Genomic DNA, 16,891 nt, shown 5'->3' with positions numbered 1-16,891 from the left:
AGTTGGTTTGTGTGTCGATACGGCTTCCGGCTGACGTGATTGTCATTGTAGAGGGACCGGATCGTGACTTCAATCTCGGTTTTTGTGGAAGCCAGACCTCACACCAGTGGCCATTACGGAGAATATAAAATTTTGGTTGAAATGTTTTAAATAGAATATTAATTTACGTGAGAAGGAGTTGTTTTGTTTTTGGTTAAGTGTTTGAAGAGAAGAGGTTTTGTGTTCCAACACCTTTTTTTTGAAGAGTAATGGCCACGGGTGGAGACCAAGATTAAGTCACCCAAACAAGGTTGAAATGGAATAGACAATCATTTTGGGTTTTTGGGCATTGGATGGAGTTTAGTTTTGGTTTATTTTCTTTGGGAAAATATATAGTTTTCCGGTGCTAGGAAGTAGCTCCTTGTCGCACCTCATCTTCATACCTTCTGGTTGGTGAGAAGTACTTCCCCTAAGGTAGGGAAAACCGGAAGATACCTTACTTGGCTCTCCCCGTATCAACTACTGGAGTTTGGAGTCCACAGTCCTGCATTTAGTAGAAGCGACAGGTTTTATTGTTAAAATTTACATTTACAATCCTTTTGCGTAATATTTTTTTTTCAACTTTAACATTTTTAATAACATAGATAACCTTAAAAATCATGTAAATTCAACTCTTCTAAAATCAATTCACTTTATCATATTAAATATTTTCTTTTCAACAAATTTTAGGTCATTTTCATTATTGTATCTTTATTTAAAATAGTCCGGAGATCATAACCTACCTGGTAAGATAATGTGCACACTATCCTAAGGTTATTACCTCATCTCTTTAATAGTATTTATTTCATTCGTAAGTATTGTCCGGTTCGTCATTCTGATCAGATACGAAATTGTCAACCAATGTTGTAATACTCTTTAATAATAAGTTTTTGTACATGCATATTCAAATCAACTAATTGTCTTGGTATAATAAATTCAATCCATTTTTATACTGTAATATATAGGTTATAGACAGGAGCGTACTAGCCTAGTACGTCAGGTGTTAGCTAGTTTGTATAAATTGTATATAGGGGTTATAGGTAATTTTTTTCCATTAAACTGGTTGGTTGTACATACTTATATGTTTATTATCCTACCACTTTAATAGTCTTAGTTAGGTACAGCATTATAGGTCACGTGGAGAAGAATTTATTCAATTCTTCCCTGGCGCTCAACACTACTTCTGAATATCTTCTTGGTCAATAGTTCTTTTCTTGTCATTACTCCTTATATTAATTTATTTTCTTTATCATTCAAGTATTTCAGTAGGTACCGTCTTACTAGGGCGTGCAAATACGGCCTGATCCTTCCCCGAGCCCTACTGTTTAGTCTCTTCAATTTCCAGCTAGCCTATTTCTATAAAACTTTAGTCATTTATTAAGCTACCCCATTCAAACAGGAAAATCATACGTTACAATTGGCGCTCGCCAACGTGGAGCCCGATTTTCAGTAAGACAGTACCTTTCTTTGTTTTGTTGCTCATTGTAAATTTTTCTAGTAAGTATCTTTCTGGTTCATTGTTGTATATTTTGTAAATATATAGAGATAAATTTTTGATTCCTTTTGTACGTTATTTGGAAAATACATTAGTGCACTTGTATTGCTGTATTGGTACTATTTTAATTTATTTAAAATAATAATTGTAAATCGTGAGTAGGATAATATTTGAATAGGTATATTGGTTGACATTTCGGTCTGGTCGGTTTGGTGATACCTGGATATTTATTTTTGAAAAATTTTGAATTATTTATTTTTTTTGATATCTAGGTACATTACTACTTTTGATTTAGGTGCAGCCACAATATACTACAGTTAGCTAAATTTTTGCTTACCATACCTATATATGAAAAACGTCAAATAATTGTCAAAGTGTGGACACGAATTTTTATTCTCCGCATTTTAATAGTTTGATTTTAACGATACAAACGAGCAGTTCTCGGTGTATTGTGTGTTATTGTGTTAATTAGTGTTCCTTTTGTTAATTTTCTTTATTGTTTATAATAGGTAGGTTAGGTAAGTGATTAAAAAAATATATAATGGATGAGACCTCGGGTGGCAATTCGCCACCCGAAAATAAGGACGCAGAGGAGGATAGGTATGTAAATAATTTTATAGATTTAAATAATAGATATAGAACTGAGGATAAAGGTCCATATTTTGTATATATTGAGAGTACTGATAAGCATTTGGGAAGAATTTTCCCAATCCGGATTGGTCACGTTTTGTTGACTGACAATTATATAAAATCCGATGTTCTTGATATCAAATCGATTGGTCTTAATCGCGTTAAAGTTATTTTTAAGTCTTATGAAAAAGCTAATTATCTAGTTAATAATAAAATTATGTCTAATAATAACTTAGTAGCGTATATACCCAAATTTTTTACACACAAGAAGGGTGTGTTGAGGAATATTGACACATACTTTTCTGAGGAATATTTAAAAAATGCCATAATATCTCATAAAGAGGTGGTTCAAGTCCAACGCATGAAACGAAAGGTAACAGATAAAGACGGTAATATTTCATATGTAAACAGACAAATGGTTATTGTTCAATTTGTAGGAAATGAACTTCCTCAAAATATAACAATTAATTTATGCAATTTCTCTGTAGAACCATATATATTCCCCGTTGTTCAATGTTTTAATTGCTTGCGATATGGGCATTCTGCCAAGCAATGTAAAACCAAATCTTCTCACTGTCGAAACTGTTCTAGCCTAAATCATACGTCAGACTCTTCTTGCGAAAAATTCTGCATTTATTGCCAAAATAATGAACACTGCTCTACATCCAGAGATTGTCCAGTATATAAGAAACAAAAAAATATCAAACAACTCATGGCCAGGGAAAATATTACATTTAAAGAAGCTGAAAGATTGCATGATAATCCATCTTATGCCAAGATTTCTACAAATAATAGATTTTCAGTTCTTAATAATTCCACTAATTTTCCCTCTCTGCCACTCCCCAGTACGTCCCAAACTCCAAATTCTAGCTTTTTGCTACGTAAACCCATTGTTCGAAATACTTCACCCAAAAGACAAGTGAAAAAACGTAAGCCATCTGCTCCGGAGTCTCCACCTATTTCTCCGTCTCTGCCTACTTTTTCCCATTTTCAATCAAAAAAAACCAAATCTTCACATAATCCCATCATACCAAATCCTCACAGAGATGACTTTATCCAATATAAGGAAAAACTAACAAGTCAGATAATAACCGTAGTTAAACAAGTAGTTCATTCAGATTCATCCGAAACAAATTACAATTTAGAAGAAAATATTAGAAATATGATCTCCTCTATATTAAGTCCTTCAAATCTAATTCCAGAAATCGATATTGAATCTTGTTCTGATGATTCAATCCACTAATAAGATAAGTACACCCAATAGTAAAAACATTAAAGTTATTCAATGGAATATTCGTTCTTTCTCTAAAAACCATCCAAGTTTATTAAATTTTTTACACAATAATCCTGTAGATATTATAGCTTTATCAGAAACCTTCAAAAAACCAAACCATTCTTTTAAACTAAAAGGGTATAAGATTATCCGACAGGATCGTGCAAATGGCTTTGGCGGTGTTGCCATTGCAGTTCGCCAAGACATTAAATTTATAAATTTTCCTATTACTTTTGCATATAAAAAAGATTTAGAACTTTGCGCAGTTAAATTTCCGTCCTTAAATATCATACTAGTATCGGTGTATAAACCACCTAAATTAAATGTTTCTAAATCAGATTGGTCAAATATCTTTCGGCAATTTAATTCTCCTGTTATCTTCTGTGGCGATTTTAACAGCCATCATACACTTTGGGGATCTCATATTAATAAAGCTTGTGGTAATCAATTAGTAGAAGCCTTAGATGACAATAACTATGTTGTTCTCAATAATGGTAAACCAACTAGAATTTCTCGTCCAGAAGAGCTACCTTCGGCGGTAGACATTACATTTTGCTCTGCTGGTTTGGCTAGTGATTGTTGTGTATGGGATGTCGTACCAGATGCGTTAGGTTCAGATCATTGCTTAATCAAATTTGAAATTATTAGGGATAGAGTTATAATAAATAAAAATCCAGCATCTAAATGGAATGATAAATTAGCTGATTGGTCTGCATACTCCACTATACTGGAAAATTCGTTAATTAGGACAAACCAAAATCTAAACTCCAATCTACTAAGCTTCTCTATTTTTATGGAAAAGGTCTCAGATGCAGCATCCGCAACTATTCCCCTAAAAAGAGCAAGACAACAAGTAACTCAACGTCCAATATGGTGGGATACCGAATGCTATGATATGTTTCGTCGCAGAAAAGAAGCCCTGAACCAGTATAAACGTGTCTCAAACTATACAAACTATTGTCAATATCAAAATGTAGCTAGTCAAACTAAATTACTATTTTCTAAAAAAGCTCGAGATAGCTGGATATCTTTCATAAGCAATATTAATAAAAACACGCACCCTACTAAAATTTGGCAATTTATAAAAAAAATATCAAACAAAGACTCAACGGGATCGGGCAGTATATCAGCTGATATGGTGGACGATTTTTTTGAGTTTTTTATTCCCAAATTTGCATCAAATAAAATCGACTTCAGTAAATTCAATAGTAATGTAGCATGCAATGAATCATTTTATATGCCTATCAGTTTGGAGGAATTACGATTAGCAATCAAACAATCTAAAAGTACAGCACCGGGATTTGATAGCATTACATATAAAATGATTGAATACTTGCCTGAAATTGCTAAAGGAATTCTTTTAAATATTTTTAATAGTTGGTGGTTGCAAGGATTATATGACCAAAGTTTAAAAAAAACTGTAATTTGCTTACTTGCTAAACCCAACAAAAATTTAAGTCTACCTAACTCTTACAGACCAATTTCATTAATATCATGCATTACAAAAACATTTGAGAGAATTATCAAATTAAGAATTGAATTGCATTTTGAAAGTAATTGTTTATTACCTATTAATCAGTTTGGATATCGCAGAGGCAAAGGCACCTCTGAAGCATTAGCTCAATTAGTTTCCGACATTCAGAATGCACTTTCCGTTAATCTTATAACGGCATGCTTGTTTTTAGATATTAAAGGGGCTTATGATACTCTGGATATTGATATTTTAACTGTTCAGCTCATAAAATACGGTCTAAATTATAAATTCGCACAAAGAATCACAGATTTGTATAGGGACAGAGAAGTTTTCATTCGAGATTCAGAAAATCACATTTACGGCCCTCGATTATTATCAGTCGGAATTCCGCAAGGTTCAGTCCTAAGTCCAGTACTTTTTAATATCTATACTGCAGAATTGCATGACATGTTAAATGAAACAAATAATCCAATTAAAATTATTCAGTATGCAGACGATTTCTGTATATACAGCAGCCGTAAATCATATAATGAGTGTTTATGCGATTTGGAACTGATAATGCAATGTGTAAAAAGATGGTCTATGGCTTTTAATTTCACGTTATCCCCTGAAAAATCTAGCATCACCTTTTTCACTAGACATAGGTTAAGTTCCCCTGCCAGTATAAATTTAAGTAATGTTGATATTAATGTATCCTCTCACCATAAGTATCTGGGCGTGGTTTTGGACAAAAAACTAACCTGGACACTCCATGTGAATCACATTATCAACAAATGCGAGAAAGGTTTAAACATGCTTCGTTGCATATGTAAAGCTAGATGGGGTGCCGACCCAAAGATAGCATTAATGTTCTATAAATCGTATATTCGGTCAATCATTGATTATGGATGCTTTTTATATGGTTCATCGTCAAAATCTAATTTATCAAAAATCGATCATATTCAGTATAAGGCAATACGTATATGTATTAGTGCGTTTAAGTCAACGCCATGTGCTGCAATTCTAGCAGAAGCGCAGGAACCTCCTCTAAACCTTAGAAGAGAATTCTTGTCTAATAAGTTTCTATTAAAGACCAGGACTTTAGATTCACATAAATTATTAAGTAAAATTAACAGTCTCACTGAATATAACTTAACAAATTCTTATTGGAGAATTAAAACTTCTCCCCCTCTTACAGATGCTTATCTAGAAACTAACAACTTTAGCATTAACACTAAACAAATATTACCCATATATAACCTTTCTATTGAGGAAATAGCAATCTTTCCAAAGATCATAAAACCTACATATAGAAACTTACCATGCCAAAACAATAAAATTATAAAATTAATCTTATCTGAATTTTCTAATTATAAATACATCTATACAGATGGTTCAAAAACATGTAATAGTGTAGGTAGCGCTTATTATGTTTCTAATATAAAAAGTGGTAATTCTTTTAGACTGCCTAAATGTACATCTATCTTCACTGCCGAACTTTATGCTATTGAAAGAGCCCTAACTTACGCGGTTGAACAGAACTTTGGAGACACGGTTATACTATCAGATTCTTTATCTGCTCTTGAGGCAATATCACAACCAATAACCAAAAAACACAACAATGAGTTGTTATGCCATATTAGAAAGACAATCGCTCGATTTAAAAATAATAGTAGTGACTTGGTCTTTATCTGGGTAAAAGGACATGCTGGAATCAAAGAAAATGAGATAGTAGATGAAATGGCAAAGAATTCGGCAACTTTAAATGAAATAGTAGATTTAACAATCTCCAGCGATTACATTCCAGAATTGAATAAAAAATTAAGAAAGAAATGGGAAACTATTTGGCTTAAGTTTGTACAAACTTCGAGGAATCCATACACTTACATATACCCACAACTTCCGCAAAATATCCCACATATATTTGATTATCACGTTACTCGGTTTTATTCCACATCCCTAAGTCGCTTAAGATTAAACCATGGCAATTTTCCTGCACATTTAGCTAAAATAGGAATGCGTATCAACTCTCTCTGTTCATGTGATAACTACTCTACTGCAGATTTAAATCATATAATCTTTAATTGTGAACTTAATAAAAACCATACGAAAGCACTAATTGCTAGACTTCAGGAGCGGAATGTAAGTTTACCGCTGAATATTTCACATCTACTAAGCTTCAATACCAAAATTATTAATGATATTATCATACAATTTCTTAAAGATTCTAAAATAAAAATTTAATATGACATCTTCAATCTTCAACTTTCAAATATCTGTGGCAAAAAGTTTATCTAATGCCATCCCCTCTTTGTGAACACACACACACACATACCTATATATAATTTATAAAGTTTTCATTTTTTTATATACATTTTCGTTTAAACATCTACTTAAATTATTTTAAATATCTACCCCAAATATATATCTCGGTTATATTTGGTTTGTCGGTTTGTTAGGTCGTTAGTTTAACAGCTCGTCGGTTGAGCAGCTTGTTTAGTAGATTGTCGGTTAATTGGGTCGTTAGTTTGTTGGGTTGGGTTCGGTTTGTCGTTGTTGGGTTGGGCTTATTGTTACTAAATTTTTCCTACCACCATGTGTACCTTTCAGCCAGAGCATTTATTAGTTAAGGAGGTAGATTATGAGTTGAGGATAAGAGAAATAGAGGTTGAAGAATCCGCTAAATGTGATAAAAAACGCAGTCTATTGCGCGGTGCTCTTAAACAAGAGCAAGGAAATAGGAGTTTCCGTCAGATTTCAGCTGCAGCTATTCCTTTCCTGGAACAACAACAAGGAATAAATGAGACACTAGAGGATCTTACGCAAAAGATAAATAATTTTAGAGGGACTGTCCATGATAGCATGTATTCTAGATACATTTCACGTCTTGCTCATATCTCTGGTCGTGTCCACTTATTATGTTGCTCAGATGAGGAGCAACAACTTTACAAACGCTCTATGTCCATTAGGATTCTCAGGTTAGAAGGTGAACTCGATTCTCGAGTAAATCCTCTAGCCACGTCCACTCCTGTTTCTTCAGTTCAAGCCTCTAATTCCTTGTTACATCCCAAGCCTGTGCAGGTACATAAGTGGGGAGTTTCGTTTTCTGGTGAAGGTCATTATGACCAAGTAATTTCGTTTTTAGATAGGGTAGAATGTCTTCGTGTTTCGGGAGGTGTGAGTGAGGAAGATCTTTTTTCGGCTTCTGCCGAATTATTTACAGGCCATGCTTTTACGTGGTTTATGAACAACCGTGGTAGCTTTACCACTTGGACTGGTTTGGCTCAGAAACTAAAATCCGATTTTCTGCCTTATTCTTTCCAAACTGATCTCTTAGACGAGATCAAGAACCGCAAGCAGAAACCTGGAGAATCAGTGACTATGTTTATTAACACTATGTTGGGTATGTGTAGTCGTTTAGATACTCCTTTAACAGATAATGCAAAAATTAAGATAATTTTAAAATGTTTGCTACCTTTTTACCATGCCCAATTGGCACTTGTTGATATAGCCACTATCGAAGACCTGACAGATAAGTGTAAACGGTTAGAGGAAACTCTATCCTGGTCTTTTCATCCTCCTACAACATCTAATTCTGGTGCTGGATTTAACTCTCACTCCTCGAGAAATCGTTCTTGGCAATCTAGACCCCATACACCGAATGTGTCTGTGACTACTTATTCTTTGTCTTGCTGGAATTGTCAGGGAATTGGTCACGCATTTCGAGATTGTTCCAGACCCCAAACGCGGATTTTTTGCCACGGTTGTGGTAGAGACAACACATTAAAACGTAACTGTTTTAAGTGTTCGGGAAACGAGCATGTAGAGGCTCGTACCCTGAGCGTTCCTCAAACAGCAGCACCATCAGGGAATATGACCGCAGCTGTAGACGAAGCTTCAGGTCCAATACCCGCCAGCAGCTCAAACACACCCTCTCAGGAAGGAAGAAACACTTCCAACCGGAGACCTGCACGCAAACCGAAATCAGGGAAAAAGTAATTGTTAGTAACACTTCATTTGACTCGTGCGGTTCGCTTGATCGTAGATTATCCCCTCCGGTCTTAAACTGGAATTTTAGTAATAAGCATAATCAAGACAAGGAAACAGTTCCAAATTCTATACCATGTTGTACGTTTGTAAATAATAATAATATGTCTATGTTAATACCAGATAATTTTGAAAATAAATCAGATATTTTGGATTTTGATATAAATTCGTTATTAGTTAGGAAACATAATGATAACCGACCTTATCTTGAAATTGAAATTTTAGGACAATATTGTTTAGCTCTATTAGATAGTGGCTCTAACATTTCTTTAATAGGTTCGTATTCGCTGAAATTGTTAGAAAATACTGATATTAATGTTATGCCTATTTCTTCTCTGCAAGTCTCTACTGCGGATGGTGCAATCCAGTCAATTACAGGTAAATTTGACACAGAAATCGTAGTTGCCAATATTCGGAAAATGATTACATTTTATGTTATCCCTTCAGTTAAAAATTCTATAATTCTTGGCATGGATTTCTTAAATGCATTTAATAGTACATTAAACTGTTCAGATTTTTCGTTATTTATATCTTCCTTTAATGTCGCAACTGTAAGTGCCATTCGTGAGTTCTCTAGTTTGTCTAGCTTAGAACAAACCCAGTTAGAGAATATTATCTCTAAATTTTCTTCTATCTCTTCCAAAGATAAACTAGGCCGTACACATTTAATATCTCATACTATCGAAGTGAACACTTCAACTCCGTTTAGACAATATCAATATCCCATACCTCAGGCATGGCAAGCAGATTTAGGTAAAGAAATTGATTCGATGCTCTCTCTAAACATTATCGAACAGTCAAATTCTTCGTATTGTTCGCCGTTATGGATGACGAAGAAGAAGGATGGATCATTCCGAGTATGCTTCGATGGTCGCAAACTTAATAGTATCACTACTAATCGAGATGCTTATCCCATCCCTCGGATAGATATAATTCTGAGCAAACTTCAGAATGCCAAATATATCTCTTCGATCGATTTATCCAAAGCCTTCTTACAAATTCCGTTAAGCGAAGAGAGTAAGAAGTATACTGCTTTCGCTGTCAGTGGTAAAGGATTATTTCAATTTGTCACAATGCCTTTCGGTCTAGTTTCAGCTCCGCAAACAATGTGTCGTTTAATGGACTTGGTTATTGGTCCCCAACTCGAACCATTCGTATTCTATTATTTAGATGACATCATAGTTGTTACTCCTGATTTTTCGTCACATATTGAAATATTGGAGAAATTATTTTCACGCCTTAAAGAGGCTAATCTCACTGTTAATTTAGAGAAATGTAATTTTTGTCGTCCTAATTTGAAATTTCTAGGATATGTTGTTGATCATCAAGGTTTGAGAACAGACCCTGATAAAGTAACCGCTATTAAGGACTTCCCCATTCCTAAAACTACTACACAATTACGTAGGATCTTGGGCATGTGTGATTACTATCGTCGATTTGTGCCTTCTTATTCTACTTTATTATCACCCCTTACTGACCTCCTTAAGAATAGGAAAAAGGGCCAGACTATCACCTGGACTCCTGAAGCCGATGATGCTTTTCATCGCATTAAAGAAGCTCTTACCAGTGCTCCTGTCATGACTTCACCTGATTTCAGTGAACACTTCTATCTCATGACAGATTGTTCAAATACCGCTTCAGGTGGTGTACTCTTTCAGATGAAAGATGGTTCTGAACACCCCATAGCCTATACTAGTAAGAAGCTTAATAAGGCTCAGAAAAATTACTCCACTACAGAGCGTGAACTCCTTGCTATTATTCATGGCTTGGAGGCTTTCCGTTACTATTTAGAAGGTCGTAAGTGCACCCTTATTACTGACCACAGTTCATTATTGTGGATGCATTCTATGCGTAACCCCTCCCAACGTTTGTCTCGATGGATTTGTAAGTTGTCAGCCTTTGATTATAATATCGTCCATCGTAAAGCAAATGGTGTTGTAGTAGCTGATGCTTTGTCTCGAACATTTGATGTCAATCTTCTTGACTTATCCACTTTAGTTCCGGATGCATGGTATCAGAAAATGGTGGAAAAGGTTACCCAAGAACCTGATCAGTATCCTGATTTTAAAGTAGAAAATAATATCCTTTATAAGCATGTCGTTAGTTCAGTGGAAGCTTTGTCTAATATGTCTGATTGGAAAATTGTCGTCCCAACAGCAAACAGGGATGAAATCCTTCGTAGTTTTCATGATAATGTGACATCAGGTCATTTCGGTTCCTATAAAACATTTAGTAGGATAGCAGAATTATATTATTGGCCTGGCATGCGCAACTATATTAAGAAATATATATCTAGATGCAAAGTTTGTGCTACTTGCAAGCCAAGTACTATGCCACAAGCTGGATTAATGGGTACTTTTAGGAACATTGACTTCCCATGGCAGATGATATCCATGGATCTGATTGGACCATATCCTCGTAGTTACAATGGCTATACCTATTGTTTAGTAGTTGTGGACTACTTTACTAAATTTCCACTAGTTTTTCCTCTTCGTAATGCCACTGTCCCTGCCATTGTGAAATATTTGGAGGAGCAGGTCTTTTTGTTGTTTGGTGTTCCCCAAATTGTTTCTTGTGACAATGGTCCTCAATTTGTGTCTAAGGCTTTTAAAGACCTTCTAACTAAATACAAAGTTCAGAAGATCTTTTATAATGCTGCATACCATCCACAAGCTAATCATAGTGAGCGAGTGAATCGCAGTATTGTAACAGCCCTTAGATCGTACACTTATCCAGACCACAGAGCTTGGGACCAGTATATTCACTCAATAGCTCAAGCCATAAGAACTTCGGTCCATGAAGTTACTCAATGTTCTCCAGCTTATTTGAATTTTGGTAGAAATATTGCTTTGTCTGGTGATTATTTTGGTTTAATTTCAGACAATTCCACAAATCTCCCTCCGATCTCTGAGAAGCTTCATCGTTTAGATGATCTTCAGACTTTGCCTCCAATATTTGCAGACATCAGAAAGAAGTTAAAATCTTCTTACCTTAAGTCACAGAGTCAATATAATTTGAGGAAAAGAGATTTGCGATTCTTTGTTGGTGATCGGGTATTGAAACGCAATTTTGTTAAGTCTAGTAAAGGTGATGCTATTTCTGCCAAATTTTGTCAGAAGTACGTCCCATGTGTTGTCAGTAAAGTAATCTCTCCTCTCATATATGAATTGAAAGATAGTTCGTCCAACAGGAAACTTGGTCGATTTCATATAAAGGACTTACTACCAGATAATACTGTCAACGACTTAGAATCTTCATCATCAGAAGAAGAAGATTAACTTAACATTATTGATTAAGTTAATTCCTCTTTCTAAATTTCAGGAATGCTCGATTGGTTAATGAATAGGTAAATGATTGGATTTTGATTTTAGTCACCGGATAGGGCCACTATGTTTTATCCATTATAATAATATTTTTAGCTTTCCATATTCTATGTATCTCAGATGTCATTAGTTTTAGCATTGAGATTTGGCTTAATTTGGCTTGTTATTGAACTGGTATGGAACTGTAACACCTTGTATGTGATTATGCTTATATATGGCATCACTTGTAGATTAGTGTATCTACATAATAGGTTTAGTTTATGTTTATCTGGTGTTGTGTTTAATTTTGTAGGTTCTACTGGAAAGTTATTCCAATGCTTGGTATGATTCCTTGGTACATTAGCTTATTTTGGTCTAAAGAAGTCATCCTGATATTTGTTGTGGTAAATGCAATTTGAGTATACAGTGTGATTCCAAAGTTATACTTCATTGGTCAAAAATTTAATTAAGTAGTTGAGATAAAATTTATGATAAAGATTATGAAATCATGTTGTTATTTATCGTATTGAACATTTCTTAGGAAAATGGTTTGCCTAGCTTGGCTATGCAAATACGTGGGTTCGAAACTTGTATTACTTATCAACTGTGCACATGATAGGAAGCAGATTTCATGGGTCACCGTTGCCTAGCCCTAGGTCATACCCTAATCAGTTCAGATGCTGAATCTTTATGACAGAATGTTTAATCATCATTTTAATCATGCACTAGGCATTCTTATTCGATTTTCAGTGTATGATCATTCTATAGAGACTTAGTCTTAAACTTGTCTGTCTATTGTACACTTATTATTCTTAGTTTTGCTATTTGATTGTTCTGATAATAATGTGACTTCTTGGATATCAGTCCTATGGAAATATATAGCTTTTGGATGCACCAAGGGATTATTGTGTTTGAGCATCATCTTTCCAAGAAACTCATCTTTTTTGGTTCATATATGTACCTTAGGGTCAGGATCAATATCCTGTTCTCTGTGAGTAACTAGGGAACATTTTCTTAATCTGCAGTTTCTTTAGAAATTGATTTACTTGTTCTCTAGTATTTCCATAATTGGATTTATTTATAAGAGTTATTAATATGTGACTTCTTGAATTCTTTCATGAGAGATGACTTCGAAATATTGGTTAGCTTCTTCTGGCCATTCTTATCAATCTGTTGTAGCTATAGCTATAGTTAGAGAATCCCAGAGTAAGCTAACTTCTGTTAGGTCAACTATTCGATTAGTTACCCTTAGATAGATCTCCCATTGAATCTGATACAAATCTGATGATCGGTTGAGTTAGGGTCATGGTAAAAAAATATGTAATCATCATTAGTACATTTAGTACTAGGTGTAGCGTTGCTCAATTAAATCTGCCTGATTGTTCCACATTGGATATGCTTCAATATAAATCTGTTGTCCAATGTCGGATCAATTTAGGATAAAAGGCTTGCTACAATAATTTCCTTTCTTGTCAATAACTCTTATATTTATTTTGATATACTATGGTCTATGTTGGCTTATTGCGAATTGGCTACGAAATCTACTAATTGTTCACTTTGGATATGTTCTATTTAAATCTGTTGTCCATCGATAGAACGATTTTGTAGTACTCGTCCCATTCGACATTTTTTTTTTTGATTAGGATTTATCTGAATTATGTAATTTAGAAAAGGGTTATAATAAACCTTAAATATGTATGTTGGTACCATATGTGATATATTGGTCATTAGGACAACTCCATTTACATGACTCATAATTTGCGGTTAGGTATAATCGATCGAGTCAAATGTAAGTGTGTATAAGTTGTATAGGTTATGTTTTGTTTTGCAGTTATGAATATGGTTATTATGGTGTTCTTGTTGACTATAATTTGGGGTTTTATAAAAATCTACTGAATCAACTTGAACACAATTTGGTCTTTATGATGTATGCCACCGAGAACTTGTCCTACGAGTTCTGTGTCACCAATATAGGTTATTTTAGAGTAGAGTAGTATTCTTAGATTCGTAGTATATTTTAGATATTTGGTTATTCACGCCTGTGTTGGATCCCACAGCGTGTGATTTTTTTTATGGATACTTGTATTGAGTATTTATATATGTATAAAAAAAATTGTTCATTAGATCAATTTTTTTTTCTCCGAGTAACGGGGGAATGTAACGATTAGTTATTACCATCGTTACTAAAATATTTATTCCAATAGTAACTAGGTATGCAACCAACTTTACAGACAATTGTATTGAAAGTTGCAGTTGATCGACTACAAAATTGGTAACTTTTGGGGAATTCAGAACCTAGAAGTTGGTTTGTGTGTCGATACGGCTTCCGGCTGACGTGATTGTCATTGTAGAGGGACCGGATCGTGACTTCAATCTCGGCTTTTGTGGAAGCCAGACCTCACACCAGTGGCCATTACGGAGAATATAAAATTTTGGTTGAAATGTTTTAAATAGAATATTAATTTACGTGAGAAGGAGTTGTTTTGTTTTTGGTTAAGTGTTTGAAGAGAAGAGTTTTTGTGTTCCAACACCTTTTTTTTGAAGAGTAATGGCCACTGGTGGAGACCAAGATTAAGTCACCCAAACAAGTTTGAAATGGAATAGACAATCATTTTGGGTTTTTGGGTATTGGATGGAGTTTAGTTTTGGTTTACTTTCTTTGGGAAAATATATAGTTTTCCGGTGCTAGGAAGTAGCTCCTTGTCGCACCTCATCTTCATACCTTCTGGTTGGTGAGAAGTACTTCCCCTAAGGTAGGGAAAACCGGAAGATACCTTACTTGGCTCTCCCCGTATCAACTACTGGAGTTTGGAGAAGCCACAGTCCTGCATTTAGTAGAAGCGACAGGTTTTATTGTTAAAATTTACATTTACAATCCTTTTGCGTAATATTTTTTTTTCAACTTTAACATTTTTAATAACATAGATAACCTTAAAAATCATGTAAATTCAACTCTTCTAAAATCAATTCACTTTATCATATTAAATATTTTCTTTTCAACAAATTTTAGGTCATTTTCATTATTGTATCTTTATTTAAAATAGTCCGGAGATCATAACCTACCTGGTAAGATAATGTGCACACTATCCTAAGGTTATTACCTCATCTCTTTAATAGTATTTATTTCATTCGTAAGTATTGTCCGGTTCGTCATTCTGATCAGATACGAAATTGTCAACCAATGTTGTAATACTCTTTAATAATAAGTTTTTGTACATGCATATTCAAATCAACTAATTGTCTTGGTATAATAAATTCAATCCATTTTTATACTGTAATATATAGGTTATAGACAGGAGCGTACTAGCCTAGTACGTCAGGTGTTAGCTAGTTTGTATAAATTGTATATAGGGGTTATAGGTAATTTTTTTCCATTAAACTGGTTGGTTGTACATACTTCTATGTTTTATTATCCTACCACTTTAATAGTCTTAGTTAGGTACAGCATTATAGGTCACGTGGAGAAGAATTTATTCAATTCTTCCCTGGCGCTCAACACTACTTCTGAATATCTTCTTGGTCAATAGTTCTTTTCTTGTCATTACTCCTTATATTAATTTATTTTCTTTATCATTCAAGTATTTCAGTAGGTACCGTCTTACTAGGGCGTGCAAATACGGCCTGATCCTTCCCTGAGCCCTACTGTTTAGTCTCTTCAATTTCCAGCTAGCCTATTTCTGTAAAACTTTAGTCATTTATTAAGCGACCCCATTCAAACAGGAAAATCATACGTTACAAACTCTAAAACCGGAAGTCCGATGTCAAATTTCTCATCTTTAATACCATCCTTGGGTTATAAGCTTTCATTCGACTTCTCATTTGTCATTCTATCTGTATTAGTAATGGAGAAGTTGTATTCGCGGACGGAAAGACAGATGAACAGACAGTCATAAAACCGGAAGTATATATTTTTCTCTTCTTGCGAAGTAGCGTCGAATAATATATCACGTGTACTATTCCAGTGACTTTAAAAGAGTATTTCTGGTAGCGTTTCTAAAACCGAAAGTCCTACGCCAAATTTCGCACATTTAGTACCATCCTTGGATTATAAGCTTTCATTCGACACCTCAATTATTATTCTACCTGGTATAGTGACGGAGGAGTTATATTCGCAGTCGGACGGACAGACAGCCTAGGTCAAATTTCTAACATTTAGTACCATCCTTGCATTATAAGCTTTCATTTGACACCTCATTTGTTATTCTACCTAGTATAATGACGTAGGAGTTATATTCGCGGTCGGACGGACCGACGGACAGACAGCTTAGGTCAAATCGACACCTGATATGAAAAACATTGTAACTCACTTTTGCTTAGTTTACAGGAGAGCGATTTAAAGAAATTTCCAAAACATTTTATTTTTTTACTGGGTCAGCTTTTACATTTTTTGTGATGTTCTTAATCCATATTTTATAACTTTTTCTCAGCTTTTCACTTTTACATATCACATTGTTGTCAACATTACTGGTCCTGATTTAGGTCGAGTTACAATAGCAAATTTTTTCAGAATTTTAGGTGAAAATCATTGTAAGTGGTTCATACAATGATATTTCAACACAGTATGCTTCTTTGGCTAGGTGGATATAAATTGTAACTAATCAGTAAATATCCAAATAAAGAGATTATAATTAATTTATTTTATTGGTTTTACTTTAAACGTGATTTTTTTGCTC

At 34.3% G+C, this 16,891-nt stretch overlaps 1 protein-coding gene and 1 long non-coding RNA gene across 2 annotated transcripts in view; both read left to right on the top strand.

The window, feature by feature from the left end:
* Positions 1-16,891, top strand: part of LOC126885494 (NFX1-type zinc finger-containing protein 1-like) — a gene marked incomplete at its 3' end in the record, with an annotated part of 372,388 nt that overhangs the window by 198,425 nt on the left and 157,072 nt on the right.
* Positions 594-15,614, top strand: LOC126884508 (uncharacterized). The gene is made up of 2 exons (XR_007698073.1): positions 594-904; positions 15,426-15,614. It is a non-coding gene; the product is annotated as an uncharacterized LOC126884508 (long non-coding RNA).

The sequence above is a fragment of the Diabrotica virgifera genome, chromosome 5 (assembly GCF_917563875.1).
Source record: "Diabrotica virgifera virgifera chromosome 5, PGI_DIABVI_V3a".
Classification (NCBI taxonomy): Eukaryota; Metazoa; Arthropoda; class Insecta; order Coleoptera; family Chrysomelidae; genus Diabrotica; species Diabrotica virgifera.
The sequence above is the reverse complement of the archived record's forward strand: the minus strand, read 5'-3'. Positions and strand labels throughout refer to the sequence as shown.